A 22,936-nucleotide genomic window follows, 5' to 3' on the forward strand; every position below is an offset into this window, starting at 1 on the left:
GAGACGGGAGGTGATCTAGATTCGGGGAGAAAATGTATGATAAAACTGTACGGACTTGTGCTCGACCGCTTTCACGCGCGCGCATGCCAGATGCTGACCCGTGGCCACACGACGACTTACGTAAAAATTTTTGCGCCGGGTTCAATGAAAGTGCGAAATGAGGGAAAAAAACTCGAGTGATCGGCGTGTACCTCTATGTCAGATGGCTACTTGTATCTCTGATGTAAGATTCAGAATCTCCATTGTAAGTTGTCTAATGTAGGTTTTCATTGAGGAATGCTGTTTATTTTTGAAATTTTCTTTGGCAACCGGGTAATTTCAGTGTATGCTGTGTTTTTTAGTACATCGTAACTTTGATTCGATAGTATGACGTCGACGTGGTAAAAGTGAATAATGCAAAATCGCGAAGTGAGTGTAAAATATGCGTTACAGCAGTTTTCTTGAATTATTCATTGGAATTTAACGTTAAAATGTTTGTTTTGCAGAAACTCTAGTAGATGTACATAGACAATATATTTAAACGATAACTAAAAATAGTTGACCAATATTATGATTAATATTTATTTAGTGAAGATTGAAAACCGTGATATTAAGTGATTTTTAAGATTTGAGTGCACTTTGCTTTATAATAGTAATTCACGGCAGTAAATATTTATAGGTAAAAGTGCTGAAACATTAAAAGGTGTAGCGCACACACACGTGATTTTTCACATGCACCGCTCGGCAATTTTACTAAGACGTGTATAGTAATCCATCATCGGCGCCATACATCACACTCAACTCGATGTTTTGTCCCTGGGACTTTCTCTGCTTCAGACAAAAATATAGCGCACGAAATAGATAGCAAAGATAACACTCCACGCAGTACATGTCCAGAAATAGAAAATCAAAAGCACCACTACCAGTACAAGGAAAGTTGGTCGCATTCAAGTCCCTCTCGTCCATCGATTCGTCAGATCTCTCTCTATCTCTCTCTCTCGTTGCAACTTCCACAAAAGCCAAAAGCCGTTGGCGCAACAAGTGCGCTGAAATCGACTCCGCACCTTTGCGCTCGCGCAATCTAGATCTCGAAGACGACCATGCTACGAAGAGAGGAGTCGAGCCAGCTACCTTGCGCGGCATTGAAAACGTGAGCAGAACATTAAACGACGTCTCTGATGTATATATATATATATATATATATATATATATATATATAGAGAGAGAGAGAGAGAGAGAGAGAGAGAGAGAGAGAGTAAGAATCACGAGACCTATATCGGCTACTTTAGCGTACATAATAACGCCTCGGATAGTCCATTCATTCATGCTTCCCAACGTCCGCTCGAACAGAATCCTTTTCACTTTCGCTAATTGGTTACGCTTTAGTTATGCACTGTGGACGCCACTTCTATTTTCCGTTTCTACCTCGTCTAACCTTCACTTGCGAAATGTTCCTGCGCCGAGAAAGATCATTTCGATTTGAAATATCGAGTTGAACGGTTAATCGCGGGATTCTATTGGTTTCATGCGGCGTTGGCTAATAATAAGGTATTGTTATTATTGCCTTTTAATTCAATATTTCCTCATGTTCTAGTCCGATTAGAGCGCTCGCGATGCAAAGTTGACTCTTTTATGAGAACAATGGCCTATACACAGTTCAGTGAGAATATAATTAAAATAAGCATATTATCAGGAAGAATCAGCTTCTTTTTTCATTCTCTTCGTTTATCACATTACAAAAATTGTACATTGGTTCCTTATCTGTGAAAAAATTTTTTTTTTATTTCTTTGGTATCGATTCCTCGCTGCAACCATTTGGCGTCGAACCACTACTTTTTAAGATCTTCATTTCGAATCAAATCACGCTTGCAAAGACATAACTCGTAGCATTCGAAGTAATTGGTTGATAATTTTTATTAAGAACTTTCGGCAATAACACCTGTTACGCGAGATGAATTTTCAAGAGAAAGTTTTTAAAATGATTTTTACCTTCAAAAACACGGCATTTCGCAATCGGACAATAAAAATGCACCTGTTTCTTTCCTTTTGCTTTCGTAACGAGCCAATCATCGAATTATTGAAAACAAGCAATAAGCCTAACGAGCATAAACGGACGTTTAATTCGTCAAAAATTGGCAATCCACCGCGAACAAAGCTTTGTCTCATGTGCACGAGCATCATAATACAATCGTTTTACCCTGTGAAAGGATTCGGTTACCTGCTCATACACGCGTCGGCAAAAGCATGCCGCAAGTTCAAATTACAAGCGCAGCAGCCACGAAACGAACTTTCAATGTTAGCTTTCTGTATCTCTGTATCGCCGATGGAGCTGCACGCGAAGTCACTCGCTCCCCAATAAAATCGCTCAAACGAACAGCGGCGTTGATTTATGAGGAATGGGCCGGCTGGCTGTCGATCGCGCCAAATCAATCGCGAGAGACCCTGGGAAATGGCGAATATAAAGATTATCGGAAAATCCATAGAACACTGTCGCGCACGCTGCCGGACTCGCCGAGCGATTATATGGGAAACCGAGCGCGAGCGCCGCTGCACAAAGTAAAAGTGACAAGCGAGAGAACTGAAAGATAAAAGCTGCGCGCAGACCGCTCCGCAAAGTGGTGCGCTAACTCAAGGATTTACATGTACCTATACCAATACACCGTCTAGTGCAGTTCTGAATTGCGCTAAGAGCATACAGATTATTACGCTTGAGTTATAGAATTATAATACACGGTTGCCAAAAGCCTTTACGACTGACTCTTTTTTTTTTTTTTTTTTTTCGATTGATTCCATGTCGGCGTCCAGATTGCGCTCTAAATGGCCTGTCACTTTTATGTGGTAATATATTGTGGAGAAGGTCGATTAAATTTATACCAGTGCATTGTTACAGATTTTTGCAAACCAATTGGTACTTCTAGGAACAATGATTTATGTCATGTAGGTATATCGTATTTTAGATTACCGCCACAATGTCTTTTTTTCTAATTATCATTCTAGTTTAATCAATTGCTAGTTCGTTTACGATGGCAGCACAGAAAATTAAATCCAATTTCCTCAAAATCTTACTTCAAATCGGCTGTTACATACAACATTTTACATAATAAATCATTTCAGTGCCAAGCCAAGCAGTTTCGTTTTAATAGATGTATTCCATAACGTCTTTTTTTCTTCTCATTTTAATCAATTTCTGTTTACAAAAAATTTGGCTATATTTGAATTGCATAAGTCTCATTCCACAACATACATGTAAGGATTACTGTAAATGTATTGGATTAAAATTGTATCATGAATTTAAGAGAAACATATCGAACGATAAAGCAATCCACAAGGAAAATCCACATATTATAAACTTTAATTAATATTATTGCTTACCCAAAATAGTACAAATGAAATTAAACGTCGATATTGGCACTTTTATTAAACGTTAATGCACAAAAGTCAATAAATTCGAGGTCTACAATGTAAAATTTGTTATTTTTTTCACACAATCGTGTTTCATTCGTATAATCGTAAATGCAAGGAGAAAGGAACTTACAGACAACCTCGACTGCATTGTTATGCGTATCCTTCAATTCTATGAAAGTCCAGATCAAGAAAGTTGTCAAAGTCTGTTACTTTTTTCGGACCTCAGTTTCGCTACTTTTAAAAAAGTGACTACTCTCCATTTTTTCAAAAGTAATCTACACATATCAATCTATTTGGCAGAGAAGCCGCACAGATGCCGTTATTTGTCTGCATCCTGTTGCTTTAATCGAATGAAAGTATACCTGTCGATTACATCAATTTCAGTCCACGCCTTTCACAATATTCTTTTTTTCTGAGTTTCAATTTCAAAAAATTCCAAAGCGACTGCTCATTAATCTTCTGTTCATAATTGTAACTAAAAAATGTAACTTTATACAATTTTTTTGCTCGTTTAGCTGTTGAAACTATGACGTATAATTAATCGCATAATTCTTAATAAAGAGTTGTTATACAGTAAGATATTTCAATTTTGACGAAATTAAAAGAGGATTATATTTTTATTTCAGAATGAAACTAAGGTTTTTGAGATGGGCGCTGCTCCTACTGTTTTTAACAATCGCTACGACAGAAGGGGTACGAGACTCCGAGGCAAAAGTGAGTTTATTCTTATATTTTTATTTGAGTTTGAAAAATCGTATTTTTTAATTTTCTTATCAAGTCAAATTTATTATCAAGATTATTTGTGGGAATGAAAAATGTATCATTACGATGTAATTTTTAAAAAAGAATGTGATATTATTCTATTATACTTCGCTTATTCAACTTTGCAATTTGGACTGATACAGACTGTATTAATTATTTCAACTATAGTTCCACGCAAAATATCGTGAATTAATCATTCAAAATTATTTAGTATTTTAATGATATTAGGTGCTACTCTATTACCATTGTGATATATTAATGAGACTGTACAATTATTCTTATTTATTTGAGTATCCACGGTTTTGTTACATATAGATTATAAAAGGTTCAACCTGCAAATATCGAACAGAGTAGATGTTGCAAACAGGCAACGTAATGAGTTCGCGTAAAAACATTTTTAAGCTTCAATTAGAAATATAGAAGGAAAAGAAACGTTTGCGATGTGGTATAGTATTTTAAAACTTATTATTCACAAAAAATGCAATATTTCTAAAATAGGTAGAATTATATTTCATTAGTCTAATTGAAGACATGTATTTATTGCGAGAGTTGCCTGCATTCGAGGTGAAAGCACAAAGTAATTACTCTCAAAGATGACGCTTTCTGTCACAGTGAAATTATTCATTTTCATCCGTTTCTAAAATAAAATATTGTCATTAATAATATCACGATACTCAAAACGAAACAAATAATCAAATCGCAAATTTAAAATCTTACAAAAAATCGAACTTCCAAATTATTAAAATTCTTAAAGAGAAAGTCGATTGTATAGCTCATATACAAATTTTTTAGCGTTAACTGCGAAAAAAATCTTAATATTAGCAATTACCGTAACCATTATTTAATCTTGCCTGACGATGGATGCAGAACTTGTTTTTTTCTTCTTTTCTTCGAGTAAAAACGAATCACACCGTGGGCACTGGCGCATTACATAACACGTAATAGCCGACCGAACGCATCTTAGCTCACACAAAGTTTTCTTGTGCTGAAAACTGGCTGACAGACGAGTTTTTTGTTTAAGGACATGCGGTGGGTACGTGATCTTTCAGAAGTCAGTCGTCGCTGACAACTGGTGCTTTTTGGCTTGATAAACGCGAATGACTGTGGTACAATTAATTTCGTTCGTTTCGTAAAAAGAGTGCATCGAACAAATTGCTCTTTTATTTATGATACTAGCTAAGATTACGATTTCGTAACAAAATTTTTAAGCGAACGTAACAACATAGCAATAAAAATACTAGAATTAAAGGCTGTTCGTATACTGCATGTGTAAAATGTGTAGAGAAGTCGGCTTCGATTTTCTCAGACTCTGGGGTCAGTGGAACACGGCGGCACGCAGTGCAAGTCAAAAAATAATCTCCTTAAAAAAAGCATGCCAAGAGACAAGGTATATCTATTATACGGGTGCAACGACAAGTATTCGAAACACGTTATGATTTACGAATGTACTTTGCATTTATGACTTGACTTCACTTTCCTCACTAAATAAATGATTTGCTGAGCAGGTGTGTATGCGACGATCATTTATTATGGCTATTTTAGCAGCAACAGAATCTAAGTCTATTGGCTATCAGGAAACTTACCGAGTAAAGATAGTTGATCCGTTTATTGAACAGCTGCTTCATTCGACGCGCTTAGCATATAGCACAGATCAATTGGTATTTAACTGTAAAAGCTTATAGAACTTTCTGAGTAATTATTATTTCTTTCGCGATTCGAAAGTCGATGAATCGGTATTGTCTATTTATTATAATTAACATATTTGACCATATGTTACAGCTTATCGATTTCTTTCACTATTTGTCTCTATTGATCGTGTGCAACGTATCTATTACCAATTTTTTATTAGTTTCGGTAATCGTCTACTTATGTCTCCGGAAAATGTGAAATCTCAAAGAAACTATCCAACGACTTTTTGAATCTAGCAATTATTGTCGTTCGTAAATAGCATTCAGACATTTACTAGTTGGCTAGTCGTTTATCTTGTGAAATATCGATCATTTTTAACAGCAAAAAGTAGAGCATTCGCATCAGTAAAAAAATAAAAATGCTGCTCATATACCGAAGAAACTCACTCTCAATTTAAACACGTGCTACTTGTCTGAAAATCCCGTATGTCCACTCTCAAAATGAAAGTTTTCTATGCCAATAATATATTCTGAATCCATGTACATACGTGCAAGCAGTATGTCATTATGTTAAAAAAAAAAGAAAAAAAAAAAAACGCTAAATACAGCTGTCGTAGCCCGTGCAGGCACTAAGCCATTATACTCGAAAACTCATGCCAAATCGAATTATACCTGTGTATTAGGCATGGCTCGCGCGCGTGCCAACGCTGAAAATCCTTTTCAATGTGCATTAGCGAGGCACGCTGGCATGCAAATAAGGTGGGCCACGCCTATTGTTAATATACACGCTCGGTCGATTGTTTTGTATATACTTACGTGTTTGCACAGATGTAACGGATCAATTTCATTATCGTGCTTCTTTAAACGTAAAACCGCGTTGCCAATCAAATTTTTAGTTAGCTTGCGGTTGCACGATTACACAAGGTCGCGCTGATCTTTGTGCTTTAAATCGGCCCCGCTGAATTTTCGAACGCGCGAAATTATAATGCACACACTCGTTGCAGTTGGATGCGTGGGAGAACTATCCCCACAGACGCTGGAATCTCACTGATTTTGATAAGCGTGCATACTGCTACCAATTGATGATATGGACCGCGTTCGGCGTAGTATCAAAGAAAACTAAATAAATAAATAAAATTGGTGAAAGTCACTTTGTGATCTATAATTGTATTTAAGCTTTCTTTTGTTATTTCAAAGGAAACCGTATACGAGAGTGTGTGTTCTGTATAATTTACTCGCTCGGTATATAAGTATATTTCTCTTAAGTCCGCAAACTACTATATAAAGAAAGAACGGAAATTAGTAGTATATCAGAAAAAAGAAAAAGTTGACGATTCGAGAAAAGAACATGAAAATATTTCACCATCTAATTATTAGAGAGTTGTCGATACGTACATACATCAAATTATTTACGACAGTTCATTAAGGATACTCAAAAAGCGTTCTTATCGCAGTTTTTTTTTCTATACTCGCAGCCATTAAGCTATTAAGCGCTGCTTTGATTCCAACGTAGAAATATCTGAAAGGTCGAACGAAATCAAGAAAAGTAGCGAACAGTGTCGATATATTTTCGAAGAAATGTTGTCGATGGCGACAAGTATAACGATCATGCTCGTTCAAGTTGTGCGATAATCATTGCCGTATATTACACGAGAGAGTCAGCAATTAACGAGAATATAATAAGCGCTTTAACGAAAAATCATAAGAACCACGCTGAAAAAGGACTCTATGAGATAATCTCTCTGTCTCGAGAGCGCGTTACGTAACAGCGTGCGCACGCCCGTACATGTGTGCCATGTGTGCATATATCCCGAGAGCGCGAGATTCTAATCGATCGAGTTCTAATCGACCGCGGTGTGCTTATGCGCGCGCTCGCGTAATTTAAAATAGCCACTGCGAGTTTGCGCATTATTGCAGCGTTTATGTAGGTGTACTCACGCGCGTCGTCGAGGCCCGGTTATCTGGCGCGCGGGAGAGAGAGAGAGAGAGAGAGAAAGAGAGAGAGAGAGCGTGAGAGAGATTTGGCGCGAGCCGCGTCGGCGGTATCACACTCGGACTGCTTTTGCGCAACGACCGAGGGAATTCGTCTAATTGGGCCGGCTTTTGATATCGGACTGACCAGTGCTTTGTTGCAACTCAGGTGTTTCAGGCTTATTTCAGGGCAATTGTTTTTCTCTTGCTTTGCAATTATCATCCTGTCGAAAGTATTTTCAGATTTCATATAGAAGAGAAAATAATGCCTCTCTATATACTCTATGATATATTGATATATCGATCCGTTTTATTCTCTGCTGCGGTTCAAGTAAACATGCGTACATAATGGAGTATTTATAGGGGCACGAATCTTTGCTCCAAGCTATTGGGGCGAAGGGTATTTACTTATTCTCGACTTCTTTTCTCATACCACGAATGAGCGCTTTTACATTTGTTTCTAAAAACCGATATAAAATATACGTATTCTTCGGTGCATATTTATAAACATTCCCGATTTGTCTCCGTAATAGATAGCTTTGCAATATTTGCAGATAATTATCACCTGTACCGCTGTTCTACACATACTTTCAAAAATATTCCATGAAAAATTCGCAATCATTAAAAACTTGTCTCATATCAGAACTGAAATGTTCTTACGACCGTGAACAGAAAATATAGAAAAATGCATTTGCATGAAAGTCAAGCAAGAAACAGATCAGCGAACTCGCGAATGCCAACTGTTAGAGTAGCATAGAATCTTATTCCAAATAGCGACAGTAAGGTATTAGTGAAATTGCCGCTTATCCGACGCCTTATTCAGCAATTTCACGCGGCGTTCAATGCACTTTTCCCATAACTCTATATATCCTTTGGTTATCGAAAGACTGAGGTGCGCGCAGTTTATTGCCATAGAATCGCAAAGGATTTTATGTGTCGAGAGCATTTAGTTGGCCGGAGTTGGTTTTCTTTGGTGGAGTCGTAAAAATCTTATTGGAAAGTCCGTCTTGGCGTAAAAAAAAACAGATGGCTCGGAATGCTCGACAAACGCTCCAGTCATTTCGCCGCGGCTGCTGCTGTTGATTGTGACGTTATTAGTGCACAGATTTGTTCACATATCTTGTAATTGTAACTGCACATGTAAACAATTCTTGAGGGATATATTTATGTAATATGAATTGTTACAGATTATTTTCTATAAGTTTTCTTCGCTTTATACTCTGTAATCAAGTGTTAGGACAATTAAAAAAGATCTTCTATGCGATGATGTGAGAAAGATCCTTTTCTTACAGTATTATAGAGAAATATTTCTAATAGGATATATGCTGGCTTTAACGTTTATAAGTTTATATTTTTTTTGTACATACCGGCATTCGGAATCTAATTTACGTACATTAACATGGAACGGTATTAACGAATTTCGTAACATCTTATTTCATTTTATTCCGCGTAAATTTTCAACTCGTAAATTTATGTTTATATCACATGCTCCAGTGAATGCAATCTCAATAGCTGTATACCTCCGAAGAGTTGCTTAATAACACGTGTCGTCCAACTAGTTTACATGCACAAACTGTCTTAATAGACTTTCAAAAAATACATTCGTTTCATGACTGAGGGACAAAACATGGAAAGAAACAAGGAATCAATCATTTTACGTGTTTGATCGCTTGTTGTTTTTGTGTCACCGGTGAAGGGTATTTTACATAAAATCATCAACCTTGCCTTGTAATCCTTTCTATTTGCGATAGGTAGTTCATCGCTATAATTCATTATATTGAATGTATCGATTTACATCTTGATATTACGAGAATCATATGTAAGCTCGTTCATCATCCAGAAACTCAATGTCCTTATCTCAATCTTATCATAGATTTATACAACATATGTAGCGGACTAAATATCTCTTCAATAAGATGATAGCGGACTTCCCTTCTCGAGTAGATTTCGAAAAAAAGATCTAAATCGCAATCTCGATTCGTCGATACAGAAGCTTGTATCGATGCGTATCAATGAAAGCTGCTCACTCAGCTTGGCTTCTACGATAATCATGGTCTATTAGCAAATTAATAACAGCCAATTAGACGAAGTAGCTTTATTAATTGTCTAATAAATGTGTAACTTCGATTAATGTATGCATAAACCGGATGATTTCTCCATCGTTTATTCATTTCCGATAACCTTAAATCATCATAGCTTTTTATGATTCGCGAATGCCGATATTCAATAATATCAGTCTCGCAAGAATTTTACTATGAAAATTAGATAGATTAACCTTTAAAATGCTCTCTGCGCAAAAGTTTATACTTTGGACGCAATTTTGTCAAATAGTGTGATGGAAAATTGGAGGAGAAATTTCATGCCAGACGTAATTATTTTGATATGATGCAAGATGTTTCTAAATATGACGATACAGAGCTTTCGTGTACATATAAAAATAAACGCTTTCATAATATATTTATGTCAATTATTTTGTATATACTTCGTAATACGTTAATGTTTCGGGAAAATGATAAAATATTGTAGACTTGACAAAGATAACCGGAATTGGCACATACAACAATTAACACTTTAGTACAATAACGCATGTGCTTGTATAGCTTGTAGATTATACTATATACTATTCAGGAAGTATCAAGCAACACGCACGAATATGTTGTTTTAATATGAAAAAAATTGGACATCACGTACGCAAATGTAACTTATTGTGTTATTGATTTTTCACATTGTTAAACAATAAATTTCCAGCGGGTACAAGCCGTATTACGTACAATGTATCAGCATTGTTGCAAGCAAGGTGTTCTAATTGCTACTAAATTTGTCTTTAAAGTAATAACTGACATAATTTTTAAACCATTCCAATTTGCTCTTTGTTATTTTCGATTCGCAACAGCGAAAACTTGTATAAGGCGCACTCTCCGCGCTTATCAATGGAATTGGAGAAAGTCTATAAAATCACAGAGCCTTAACAAAAATAAAAGGTTAACCTTCGTTATAGTATACAGATATAATCTCTCAGCCCGGAAATGCTTTGGAACAAGAGGTTGAGAGACTTTGGGGACGAAAATTATTATAGCCAGGTGAAAAAGAGTCGTGGCAGTAGCACCAGTTGAGGATACGAAAGAAAAAGTGGCAGATGGGCGTTTTATAGAGCCAAAGGGCGAGTGGACTTTCTCGCAGGAAGAGTCAGCGAAAAGAAATGGGCGCGGAATGTTGATCAAGAGCACTGCCGTCCAGTTGCATCACGGAACACCGGTCGATTCCTCATTGGGGACCTCGAAGGCGACTGTTACGAATCCAATTAGGCGTCGCTGTCGTGCGCGAAGCATATGATTTTGTATCATTTTCTCTTTCTTGGCAAACTTTGCATGAAGCTTTTCCATAGACGTGCAACGCTCCTGCCTTTCCGTTTTCCTGAGTTTTGACATCGGAATCATAGAGCTGTGTCGTCGCGCAGAGGAATATGTTGCCAGGTTGCGCTTCAGGTCAACGCTTGACACGCTCGGTGAAGCGTTCACGTAGTGTCATCCTTGCATTTGCATCACTCGTTGATTTCAGCTTCTAAACAAAAGGACGATCCCCGAGTCTTCCGCTACTTTGACCATATAGAATTGTTTTCTAGAAAACAAAACCACGTCTCGAAAGAAGGCCATGCCGATCTTTATGTGACGGAGCGGCACCGCAAGGGCTTTCACATAATGTCCGTGAGCGCGAGGCGAACCACAAAACAAATTCATTCTCACCTCAAACGATTGATGGAATTGCAAAAACTTACATTTAAAATTATTAATACAGACAAATCAAGGAAATGACGTAATACGCCAAGCTGAGAAAGTTGCAAAATGCACACTTTTATACTACTTTCTTCAATGAAATAGTGGTAGTGAAACAATAACGCCAACAATGAAGTTAATCCATGCCAAGTAGCTACATACGAAATTAAATGAGAAACGTCAGTCATCCTGTCGCGGCGGTAAAGTAACGGTCCTTGATTGCACTCGGACGAGGCAGAGCAAGCGAGCCGCGAAAAAAGCTGCTTCAATTTGCCAGCTCGAATGCGCGATAACGTATTGCACAACGCGCGGTGTGATTCGCGCCAGTGTTAAAATAATGAAGGAGGAGGAACACGCAAAGCGCTCACGCATGATATATTTTTCCGGTGTACGCGAGGCGACGCTTGCCGCTTTCGCTATGCAGCGGAAGTTTCGCATGAACGGCAGTCCAGTTCGACGCGCGTTGGAAAATCGCCCGCACGGAAAACTTTAATGCCGGCGGCTTGTAAGATGCTGCTCGCTCATCGCGCATATTACCTCTTTGCGTGTGCGCAGCTTCGGTCTTTTCACTTTCTATCCTTGCCGTTTGGAGTTCATTAACTTCGTACTTTCTATACATATATCTTTACATACTGTATGCGTGCGTTTGCTGTTAACGCGGCCAGTCTTGTGAATCGGAAATCCAGATAATTGTGGGAGCGCACAGAATGACTATGAATTTCTTAATCGACTTTACGCTCGGCAATTCAAAAGTGATACGTCGATGAATATTCATCTACTGGGTAGAAATTAATGTTTGTAATTCCTTCAAGTTTTTTTATTTTTGTAGATACACTTATAAATGGAGCTGTATACTCATAATGGATGCTAATGCAAATATCGCTATATTTAATCACATTCCATTTAAATGAAACAATCCGCTTTCTTCGCGACCTTGCTGACATTCTTATTTTGAAGAGTTTTGAAGTAATTAAAGAAATGAAATATCAGCTAATATCAGTAATGCACTTGTAGAGAGTAAGATATATGTTGATGTATAAAGTGTAGAATTCACTTGTTTACATTATGATGAAAAAATTACGAAGAAAATTTATTGAAGATAGCAATACCAATCTGACTGTAAAGCAAAGTTTAAATATATATTGAATATGTAACATTCGGAAAGAGCAACGGCCAATCTACCATTAAATCTAACGAACAAGATAGATAAACTTGGATATATGAGCTAGACAAGCTACGGCGTGAGTTATTAATGCTCCAAGAAGTAACGCGACTCAATACTTTGCGCAAGGTAAATGCAAATCTAGTTTTCCGTCACAGTGAAAGTCGCATGAATTTCCTAGTTACTTTTTTGCGATCGTTATTTTTTCCCTTCTTTAATACTTTTCGCAATAATGTTTTCAGTCTAGAAGAGTTGAAACGAAGTGATTTATTTTATAATTTGCTATGTCAAAGTAATTTTCTGCTGGCACGTTTCTGATTGTGATTTATACAGTCGGAATGTTATTTACAAGGAATATATTGGTGATTCTGAAATTGCAAATATCGCTACGCTCTTCACTAAACGAGCTGAAGAAATTTTTCCTTAATAAGCATTGATGAATGAATATCAGCAGCACTTAAGGCAGTGTTAATCATTTTCATATTTCATGGACCTGTTTATAACCCTCAATATTTAAGTTGTCCTTAGTTAATAATTTAAATTTATACGTCATTGATCGCTCCATCCAGTATTCAATCAGAGATCAATCTGGACAAAGACTTGCAAAATAATCATAAAAAAGGTGAAATGAGATCGATCTATAAAAATTTTTTTTTTTCGCCTGTTGTGAAGTTTGCATAAAAAGATCAACTGAGCTCGTTCATTCGTTCTTGCGCGAGATCCGCTTGAAAGTTTCAACAGCCGTATATATCCACTTGCGTATTCTACGAAGAGGAGTCATCGAAATATTGGCGCGACCTTCTTTTCTCTTATCGCTCCTTTAGCCACGTTATTTCTTATTTTCGGACGCGTTTTGATTAGCTGTTTGACGATTGTCAAACAGAAAACGATAAGCATACATTAGATAAGTCTAATATGTTTATTTTTTGCCGTCTTTTGAAAGGCTCTGCGTCGATTTAAAAGAAATCAGATAACGAGATTCTCATTTTGATACGTGTATTACGGAAATGCAAAAACGAAAGTTGAAAAAGAAGCTTCTTTATTGTGCACTTTCAAATTCAGTTACAATCACTTCCAATAAAGATCCAAATAAACAAATTATTATAATTGCTATCTAAATTTTAAGAAGTTCTACACTGTATGTACCTTTTATTACGTGAGAAATTATATACGATGAAGATTTTCTATAAAAAACAATTTTTTCTTTATATTTTTTTATATTTTTCGAAGAATACAACATAATCATGGTATCTTAATCACGATTTATTATATGATCAGATTACGTAGCTACAGTAATTGCAGGTATGGTTTCACTATTGATCATCACCTAAAACTTGAAAATACAAAATTCTATTGTAGGTAATTCTATCACAACTCAAATCAATAGAATTTAATAAAATCGCAATATAAAATAGTCAAAAGTTAAACGTAATTAAGTTTAATCGAAAAAAAATACTTTCCCTTCATATAACAGAAAGTGTCGTAAAAAAGTATTTGAGGTGACAATTCAAGAAAAAGTGTCAATCCCATGATTTAATTTCTCACAGCTCATCACAGTATACCGTACGGTATAATAAAATCGTGGAAACATAAAATGTCTCAAAGTCCTCGGGCAGTAGAGAATAAAGGTGATTCGAGACTTGAGAAAGTGGAAAATAATTTAAGATCTAGATCAATATCTTTTTGTGCGTCTTTGTACAGTCCAACGAAAGCTAGCAATTTATATAATAAAAACTTTATTGGATTAGCTTTACCATCAAAGTACTTCGTTTCATACCTGCGAGCGAAATAGTTTCGTAGCCTTTTTGCACAACTACGTTCCCCAAATTCAAAGCAAAATCGTATCAATGTCTGTTTGGTATACACGTGATACAATCGAAATCAGGCAATAACCGAACAAATCTAAAGCTGACAGACGCGATACGGTAACATACTGTACGGCGAGGTGCGGAACGTATAATATAACGTAATAGCGTTTTGCCCTGGAGCAGCTACTTGTGAAAGGACGCGGATGTCCTCATGTGACTCCTTTTATTTTTCCGATTTGCGCAATCGGGACACGCCTGCGCTTTATAGGTCACTATCGTTTTCGCGTGGAGGATAATTTTGTTTTTGTACGAGCTCGATGACGATTATCACGCGAATGTGACCGCGACCGGCAAGCGTTTGTTATGCTTTCTAATTAATTAGGCGTTACGGGACTTTTGCCAGAATAACTTGACATTAGATTCGAGGTCTTCAATTCATTTTAAATGTCAGTAATGAAAATGGAAATCATCCGTTTTATTAAGGGAGTATAATTGCGAATATAACTAGAATAATGCTATTATTTTGCACTAGTTTCTACATTTACGGAGTTGACCATAAAAAAGTATTCAATGGTTCCATTGCATTGTCTCAAATGGACGTTAATGATTTAAATCGAAAGTACTGCTTACTTACCATCGACATTACCACAGAGAAAGATAATAAAGTTCACTAACATATGTTTGTACTGTTATGGTAAGTACCATATGTTACAATTCTGCCAGAAGTAGGAACATTAAATTTAGCTATCACCAATCACCCGATGAAGTTTCAAAAAGTGCATTTTCAATGATTGCACGTGTCGAACATGTGGTTGAAAATTCCGTGAATAAGTTCATTGGAACAGGTCGACTGTTCCAGAGTATACCCAATTGGCTATCGAGCATAAAAGAGTGGTCTGCCTTCGAATGCAAAACCTCTCACTTTGCGCGCAGTATAAATGTTTTCCTTGCGTCTTTCATGACTCTATATCTGATGCAGTGTATCGGTAAGAACATTAAAGGCGTTCCACTTGAAATAAGTACGTAGACATGCCTAATGCTATATAGGAATTAAAAGTGCGCGCATGAGAGTTGAGCTGATTATTTAAGTCGTAGTTTTCTCAAGGTCTTATTCAATTTGAACAATATTTTATTATCGCAACGAGCAAGCAGTAAATGAAAGGGATGTAATAAGGTAGTTTGAAGGACACACTTGAGGAATTTAAGTGATACGTTTTGGAGTCATCCAACAGTGAGAGATCCAACTCATAGTAACTCCATGAGAACCATTGATTGTTCTCTTTGAGATATCGAAATGTGGAAGATATTAATGTCAGATAAATCTGTTGGTGTTCGTAAATTTTCGCTTATCTCACGATCACTGGAGATGAAGCGAATACGATGACCCGTAAGACATTGATAGCAGTAACGACTTAATCCTTGCGTAAATTTTCTGCAACCTTTGATTTATTATGGAAGTGACAACAATTATTTTACTTTGCGCGGAGATTTAGTTTTAAAGCTGCACGATATATATATATATATATGTATATGTATGCGAGATGCAGATAAACTTGCTCACGATCTTACGAAACTTCGGCATGTACTCAACGAAAAAAAAATAAGAAGTTTGAATCCATCACCTCGCAGCAGAGGAAAGAGATCATCGACCCGTTAATTACGCATCACCGCAACCTCCTAATCATCGTATAGCGCTACACTCGCTTGTCTACACGCGATCGATCATAATATATACCTACGCGATGTTATTGATGACTTGGTGCTCGCGGGGTCGTGTGTATAGGTACGCATGTGTATGTGTATGTGTGTGTGTGCAAGGGAGAGGGAGAGAGAGAGAGACGAAATCACATTGCAGTACAGAATCGTCGCCGAAAAATCGCCAAGCTGCATATACCTGCAGTTTAGTTGCGCAATTCGCCGTCTTACGCGAGCGAGTTGCGATATAGGCCTAATGGTTGGTGCGTTTTATTTGCCGAGTTCTATATGCGGCAGACTGCTAATGCGTTGGGTTCGCTTTTTTTTAACAACTAAATTATGCCTGAGCCCCAATTTTATACGTGACGTTAGTGTGTGACGAGCGTGAAAGAATCTCTCTGAGTGACGAGATGAATTACAACTTGATATTTCGGCTGGAGTTCATCATTAATTTGAAAAAAAATTTCTCGAGTTTCATTTGGAATGACTCAATTTCGCATTTATCGATTCCGATACTTTTCTCATATAAATTCTTCGAACAAATAGTGACTACACAGCAGATTCACCGATCAGGTGCGAAAGATAAAACGAATACTACACTATGTATGTTATGCATTGGGGAATAATGGCTTTGTATAGTTGGGAAGTTTGATTAAATTTCTTCGATACGTGAATGTTACAAATAGAATTTAAAACAAATTATGTTCGTGTTCAAAACAAACATTCTTGAAGGTATGCGGTGAAATTATTTTTCTTGCAAAAACTAGTGCTTCACTTGGTTATATCGACTGCATAATAACATCGCTACCATGCATTTTATGAATTATATTCTACTTTAATGAGCCCATAAAGAATTTGAGCACCATGCAAAAGTTTGCATAATGAGCTGTGTTTGTCCTCGGACTGTGCTGTATAATGGATTAAGTTACTGTTTGACTACAAAAAAACTAAATAATTAAGTTTCTTCGTAAACATAATCTTTATCTCCGTAAGAAGAAAGTGATCTGTATACTATTTGCACGGATAGAGAAAATTGACAATTTATGGCGATTACATCTTCTAGATTATTTAGTATTACCTCCTCCTAAAACATTATATAATCATTTTTATAAATATGTATAAGAAGATGTTTCTAGTTTAAATAACATATTAGCAGAAAATCATACTTTGACAGAATTTCATCTGCAATAGTCTCTCCATATGTACACATCCGTAGAAAAATACGAGAAAAGTATCTTTACAAGCTGTTTCGGAAGTGTTCTGATAGCGAATCCATATCATTGTCAAGTAAATATTAGTATTGACCTGGGTATTAATGTAATAACGAAAATTATCAATAATAACTTAATTGAATAAGATTTTGCAAATAAGTAAAATGATCTAGAGCAGACGAGAACTCAAGACAATACTGGTAAATATAGAGATTACACAAAGAAAATAAAACCTGCAATCTGTAAGCGGAACATAGCTGAGCAACATATACGCGATTCGCATTCCGAATAAAACGAAAGCACGATGCAAATGTCGGGAGAGTGAGTCGGAATTTTTTCTTCTCAATTTCGAGTCGCGCGGCGATAGAGATTTACACTTTGAATTTCGCAAAAGCTAGTAAACAGAGAAAGAGACAGAGCGAATGAACATAAAACGCGATTAAAAATTGCTGCACTTTCGTAATGATTTCTCGCGCCGTTAAGCAGGCGGCCGCGGACGAATGGTCACGCGCGAGCAGAAAGAAAAGTCCTCTGCGACGACATTGAGAGCATAAGTAAGAGTGGCAGACAGAACTTCCAGGCCAGGAGAACCGCGAGAAAATCCGCTCTACTATCAAGAGCGCGAGCACTCGCTTTTATGCAGATACCGCACACATACACACGTAGACGTAACGCTTGCAGCTTGAACGTGACGCCCGGCCTTTGCGGCCCTGTGTATATGCCTACTTTTACTTTCGATATCGATATGCACTCCAAATAAACGACCGTAAGCCCGGAATACACTGCAGCTTGCTTTGTATCAGGGCGTCGTCCATTTATTTTTCTAAAATGAGCTTGCTTAGTAAGAACACACACTTCTGTTCAGTTTCTATGGAATAACAATTACAACGAGTATTCATTGCAGCTGCGACTTAACGTTTTTACCATAACCAAAAAAAGTATGTTATCGTCTTTATTTTCGGCGACACTCGGATAAAACTTCATTGTTCGATTTAAATCGTGGCGAAAAAACAGATTACTCTGAGTTTTTCTTCCTGGCTCGTTAAACCTGTGTTAAAGTCAAAAAAGCGTGACGCCGGACATCAATAGCATTGATTTTCCCGTGGCTAGCGTTAATACTGTACTTCTGAGTTTACGTCAGACTACGCAAAATGGACACTTGTTAAATATAATACACGATTGGGAATCTCATTAACTAAGTCCATAATTGTTGTTGTAGGGTACAAAGAAATGCAAGATACTACACGCGCGAGATAGTTGATTTGAATATTTATGTTAAATAACGTATAATGAAAGTACGAAAAATACGAACGTAAATGATTTAGTTTGTTCAAAGTGATAAGATTTGACGGAGTCGTCGTAAAATAATTTTATAAATTCACTTGTCCCATCGAGCTTAAACAGAAAAATGTACAAGTATTTGCATAATACCAGTATTCTACGTGTACTCTCAATTTCACAACATCATTTGCAATTTATAAATAAAATCAGCAATGGCAAAAAATTATTGAAAACTTCGATTACTTATTAGAGCTCAGAAATTATAATACTGACGCAATGATTCCTGTATTAAATTTGCGGTCAAATAATTTTATTACTCTACGAAACTGAATAAGGCTGCTAAGTATATCCATGAAAATAAAGTGAAAATCATCAACATCATTTGGAACGAGCTGGTATGACTCCTAAACCGTGTATAATACGACTCGATGAAAAAGCCACGCAGCGAGACATCATAATTGCTTACCTCACATTGAGCCAAATGCATCTGAAACACAATCGATGCTCTTATCCCAGTGGGTATCAATAATTCATCGATTTCTCACGTGCTCGCAGCAAATCTCGGCAACAACAAACATCGAAGAAGGGTGATGCAGCAGAGCGCCAGGAATCCCTTCGATAATTCATCGCCGCGACCTCAGCCGCTGTCGTGCCAGACGCGAGCTTGGATTTCTTTTTGCTCAGCGAAAGTTCCATTACGCATTTGAAGTGCGGTAGCAGTGGTGGCGTCGGGGGCCTACATTGCACAATCGCGATCGCTCCTTGTTAAGAGATCGAGGGAGAGAGAATTTATGGCTATAGGTGGCTAGCGATTCGAGCTTCCGTGCGGCAGTTTCGCAACTCGGGCGCGAGCCTAGACTTTTCAAAAGCTCACGCGGGCGACGCCGATCATACTCGCAATCGCGTAATTGGCCGGCTTCGAACGACAAATTGCCGTTCGGAGAAAGTTTCAGGGACGGAAGGTAGACGCCATGAGACGTTCTGCGTTGCCGTTTATCATTTTACTCGGATGTTAACCCATCGGACCTTACATACATGACATACTTGATTAGACTTTTATAAAAAGAATAGTTTTGACAATGTAATTTTGTGTTTCATTAATAAAATAATTGTAAGTAATAATTTCATATCAGGGTAAATAAGGAATATTTCTTGTAATCCCATTAGATTGTCGTGAATGTTTTACGTATACGACACGTACGTACTAATCGCGTTAGTGATGTACGAAAAAATCAGTAAGGAAAATATTTAACTTGCTATTAAAACTATTTGGTTCAGCCATTGCTTCTGAAAATGGCATGTCATCTTTTTTAATCACTTCTGATTGGACCACTGTTACTCTAATTCTTTTTATATTTTTGCCAAGTCTTTTGTAAAAACGCGGTTGTTGTTATTTTGTAAATACACAAAGAAACCGATTTTAATAGGAAACCGTAACATCACCGTAAGATACTCAATTTAAGAACGGTTTTTGTTATTCTTATGTCATATTCCAAGCAAAGTATCCATAAAGAAGTGAGTTACTCAATATTTTTCTTCAAATCATCTTGGCCGGTAAACTAACGATCGCAACAACGTGCAATATCAACAAAAATGTGTATAAAAACTTGAAAACAAAGCCGCCTTGCAAATTTCTATTTGTTTTAATGAACCCCATTACAGAAATAGTTGCCAGCATGTTACAGCTTAAAAGTATCTAGTTAACTATTTTTAAAATTGAAATAATCTTCAAATCTTTTGTGCATCTACTATGCGGAACACAGCATTGCTATATATACAAGTCAGCATTTTAGTCGTGAAATTCTTCCATTTTTAGACGTAGAGTGCCATATCGGGTAAAGACAAGAAACTATCAGAGAAAAAGAAGCTCAAACGATTTCGCATTACAGACTAGACAATAAGGCATGAGGTTCGGTGCCATAACTGCGCAAGCGTTCTTGTATAAGTTTGGTGTGTGTGTGTGTGCACGCGCGCATTCGAGGGCGCGGCAGACGCCAGTGACACATTACGTGAACCAAGGCGCGTTCGTCGATAAAGGACCAGTTTCACTTTCGTGCCAACCGTAGCTTTCGCGTCACAGATGCGATTGGCCGGTTCGCGCAGGCTCGCGAAGGCCGCGATTCTGACCGTGTATGCATGTACTACAGATGCTTGATCATCTTTATTTCTAAATGAAATAAAGATCTCATTATCAAAGATTTTTGGCTGATCGTTCGAACTCCAAAAAGACATAAGAGACATAGGATAATAGCGATAACAATGAAAACAAAGATCCTCATTTATATATTATATAATTATATGAACAAATTTATTCGATATCATAGTAATTGAATACATTTCGTTATAATCAGATGCGAATAAGTTTAATTGACTCTTCCATTAATCCATTAGATTTATGCTTATCGTGATTTTTAAGTAATTTTTCTGCATACGCTTATGAACTAAATATACCGAGACTTGAACAAGTCGAATGAGATGAAAATATGTAATAAGATCGTTCCATATATTTTCGCATTATTCCAAAGACTGCCAATTTTTTTCGTATTCTTAATAAGGTCTTATAAATGGCAAAAGTTTCACAATAATCAGAAAAGGACAGCAGCTTAAAAAGTAACTTTCTTCGAATTTACTCTTAATTTTTATTAGCTTGAAGCACTAATGACAACATAATAACCTTCAAAAACTTGAGCGATTCGCGGCAATTAAAAAGATCTAAAGAGCTTAATGACGTAACATATTAGATTGACTTGCTAGTGTCACTTTCTATTTCTGCGGCACAAGTAAATATTGTGTACGTGCAACGCTGATTGAATAATTTTTGCGTATTTCTGATTTGATTCGGTGATAGGAAGAGATTCGAGGTACACGAACAAAGCATATTGTACAAAAAATTTGTTTAACTATACAAACATGAAAGAACAATAGACATTGAATCTAATGAATATACTGCTAATATATTCATTCATTTCCAATGTAAATAGTACTTATCCATGGATACTTCAGAGACAAAATGAAAAAAGTCCTGAGAAAATAAGAAATGTTCTTGAATTCTAGCTAAAAAGTTCTATAACGTAACATAAAATGTATTTAGGTTTGCATACATTTGTTACATATGTATGTATTTTGTAAAATTTTATTTTCTACAGTGTTCTTTCTTTGAAAAAAACTTGTTTTCATCTTGAATAAAATCTTTCACCATCCTGACTCGTACTTTCCCACATTACTCAAGCAAAAATATACAGCAGCTTTGTGCTCTAATTCTACCAAAAAATGCGCCTTGCCTTTTCTTACAGGGTGGTTTCGAAACTAACTGGGAACGGATTCAACCAGATCCAACTGGATATTAAGGTAGCGGTATATCCTGTGAGATAAAGGACGGAAGGAATCTTTCAATTTTATATGGCGTATCGAGTAAAACAAAGAACGAGCCCTTTGAGATTTACGACTGACGGTTAATCTTATGATGTATAACTTACGGAATCTTTTGTCAAGAACTCATAATTATTATCAATTATTAGCTAACCACAACTTAGAACATTGCGGTAATTGATAGTATAGGCAGTGAGACACCTCACTAATTGTAAAATATTAGCCAATTATATTTTCAGTAGATGTGAATTAAGTTGAAGGTCAATGTTAAAAGCCCATCGTTACAAAAAACTTAGCACTGAAATTCTCAATTTCTTATTCCTCTCCCCTCTTCAAACATTCAATCAAGTTAATCAGAAAATAAAAGTGAGAGGAACAAGTACCGAACCAGTTGTCCGCCAGCCCAAGATCCGCGTACGAAATAAACTTAAAATTTTCGAATCGAGGGCGGGAAAAGTATGCGCTCGGCTGCAACGGCCTTGCAATGTCGCGTGGGCCTCTAAAAACAGCTTGCGATTAAGCTGCTGCATCAGAGAATCTACAACCCCGAAGGACGTCGAAAGAGAAGGGCCAGTGCATTTTTTCTTTCTTTCCCGGGGCGTCACATTGCTCTCCTTTCGAAATTCAACTGGCTGTTTGGGGCCGCCCCGCGATCTTATGTATACGTATACAATTGCTGCAGCGCGCGCGAAAGGCACGCTGCAGAAGAATTTGTGCGCGTGAATTCTTGCATCGCCTATATAATGCGCGAACCATATGCTGTACTTTCCTTTATTTTTCGCAATATTGCCAGACGAGGTCACTTACAAGATAATAGCTTCAAAAACCTAACTGTATCAATATTTACTAGCCGATGCTGTTTTATTTTTACTTAATTATTGGTTAAATAACC

At 36.9% G+C, this 22,936-nt stretch overlaps 1 protein-coding gene across 1 annotated transcript in view; it reads left to right on the forward strand.

The window, feature by feature from the left end:
- The window catches only part of LOC131663799 (uncharacterized), a 52,970-nt gene that overhangs the window by 11,045 nt on the left and 18,989 nt on the right, over nt 1-22,936 (forward strand). The window lies entirely within an intron of this gene.

Source organism: Phymastichus coffea, unplaced genomic scaffold (assembly GCF_024137745.1).
Source record: "Phymastichus coffea isolate CEN01 unplaced genomic scaffold, Cenicafe_Pcof_1.1 PCOF00038, whole genome shotgun sequence".
In the NCBI taxonomy this organism is placed as follows: Eukaryota; Metazoa; Arthropoda; class Insecta; order Hymenoptera; family Eulophidae; genus Phymastichus; species Phymastichus coffea.